We start from the raw sequence: 2824 nt of genomic DNA on the forward strand, positions 1-2824 counted from the left end.
TAAGCTGTTTAGGCTTAATAAAAATTGGAGAAGAAAATTTAAAATTTCACACAGAGTTAAGTCCTCTCATTCGTCCTGGTTTTTTTGTTAAACTAGTAGTCCCACACCTTGTTTTTTAACAATATATATGTATATGATTTTAAACTAAGTCTTATGTAGTTTAATTTACAGACTTCTTAAATAACGTAAAGTGCAATTATAACATAAAAATAAAATATGTTATAAAGCAAAGTAAAGTAATAAATTTCTGTTAATTATTGAACCTTCAGATATTTTTATTCAAGTAATTCTTAAATGATTATCTGTAAAGAAATAGCAGTGTTCATTGTCATATAAACGTGCTGAAGTAGTCGTTGGATTATATTGCAATACAAAGTAGAAATTATTATCATTTTTTCATTAATCAACTGAATTTATACAGGGTGTTTTTATATTATAAAAATGATTTATATTTATTTGTACTTTTCTTGATGTTATGAATTTGTTTCGAGTGTCTGTCCGTCCGCTATACTATCTGTTATGTCAATATTTGTTTAAGCAAATTATATTATAATTACTTTTAATTAATTATATTTATCTGTAATTTTTTTAGCATAAGCTTACATTTATTTTCAATATTATATAGACATATTAAACCCAATTGTTTTCAATTTTTTTGGAAAATATTTTTTTTAATGAAAATCAAAAATGATTTTTAATTCGACTCAAAATTCATACGAATGCATTAGTCGTAAGATATTGATTCTCTTAAGAACTCAGGGTTGCCTTATTATTTTGGCATCGATGTATGTTTCTACTTCATATAAAAATATAAATACTTTAGGTATATGTAATGGATGTAAATTGTAATTTTTAACAGTCAAAAAAATTACCCTTCACACAGTGTTTATCCTTTAGGGTCACACTTCATAGTATCTTCATTAATGTCTGATACACGTAATGTAAGATCGTTATGCGACATACTGTAAGATTGAGGTTGAGATAGAACCATAGGCATTAGTTCCACCATTCCACCAGCTTATAGAAAATATTGTACGATCATTTGGACGTAAGAAAGATTTGTTCTCATTGGACCCCTCATACTCATTTCGAATGATACGAGCATACAAACATTTGTTTACTGGTAACCTTCAGTAAAATACGTAAAACAAACAAGCGCCGTCGGATTAATCTCCCTCTCTATCAAGTCAATGCGAGTGCTCACACATCTCGGCTAACAACATTTGAGCATTTAAAAAATCAAATTAATGAGTCATCTGTCGTATAGTCCTGATTTGGCATCCTATGACTTCTTCTTGTTCCCGAACGTCAAGAATAATTTGTGTGAACAACGATTTTTGTCGGCGAAAGTAGGCGATGTTGTATTTAAAAACTATGTTTTGTAAGTGTCTGAAGAAGATTGGAAAAAATGCTGTGACAAATAGTTCACACATGCAAAAATGTATTAATCATAAAGGCGTATACTTCGAGAAACAATAAAACAATCTTCAACGACAAGTTAGTATCTTACATGCCTCCTTAATGGAATACTTTTGCCTATAATATGAGTTGAGGAGACACATGTGACATTTTATAACAGAAATCAATTTTAAAAATAATTAATTATATTAATTTGCCTGTAAAAATTAAAATTTTTACTTGAGCTTTAGTTAATTAAGTACTTGGAATTAATATAGATTAAGATATTCTATTCAAAAGTTCCTGAAGAGATTGACCTAAAAAATTTTTCCGATAGTGTCCCTTCTAACTAGTCGGACATATTTTACGTAGTGCGTTAAGTCTTTAAAATTCATTGAACTTAAAAAATGCTTATTAGAGGCTGAACTATGAATAAAATGCCCAGATATTGCTTTATATAATAAATTCGACAAGTTTTATATAATGGCTTCAGGCTGTAGCAACAAAAAATATGATATATATATAAATTAATTTGTTTGTCTTTAAAATTACTTTAGCTCTAGAAAATCTTAATCGATCAGTTTTAAGTAGTGTGTTCATTCTTTACAATAATTTAAGTTTAAGGAATACTTTTACAAAGTCTATAAAACCTCTAAGCTATAATTAAACTTTTTTCATATTGGTTTTTCTAGCTTGACTGACATATGTTAAGTAGTGTGTTCAGAAAACTTTAAAAGAGCCAAACTATAACTAAAAATGAGGAAAATTGAACGAAATTAGAAAGCACACAACTCAGACCGCTTTGGTGCTTTTCTCGATATATCCCTAGGAGTTTCGGTTAATATTATCCTGGAGTTCGTTCAGAGAAGCAGTTATCTCTACTTTCTTTAGCTAACCAATAACAAATGGAAGACACTTAGGTTATGTGCAACTCTCCAGGGATGGATAGACGGAATGAATGTAGTCTGTATCTTTCTATCACTGCAAGCAATCATAACTGAAAATTAAAATGACTTTGCTTCTTTTAGCTAGACTGATACATTATACCTAGATTTTTTTGTATTTATAATGAATTTAGTTTAAGAAAAGTTATTAGTAAGCATATACAATGTTGAACTATAACTAAACTTTTTCTGGTACGGTGTTATCTAGCTAGTCCGTCATATTTTTCAAAGTAGTTTTAGTAGGTTGAACTATAACCGCAATTTTCTGTTATTACTTCAGCTACCCAGATCAACCCAGCTACCTAGCTCCTCGAGTGTATTCAGTGTTTATAATGAATTTAATTTAAAGATTCCATTCGAAAAGTCTATATGTCTTCAACCTAACCAATTTTATTTATTGTTCTATTTCTTCTATCATAATCTATGACCTATATATAACTAAAAAAGCCACAGACATATTTTCTTACCTAAGATATTGTTGT

Source organism: Teleopsis dalmanni, chromosome 1 (assembly GCF_002237135.1).
Source record: "Teleopsis dalmanni isolate 2A chromosome 1, ASM223713v2, whole genome shotgun sequence".
NCBI lineage: Eukaryota > Metazoa > Arthropoda > Insecta > Diptera > Diopsidae > Teleopsis > Teleopsis dalmanni.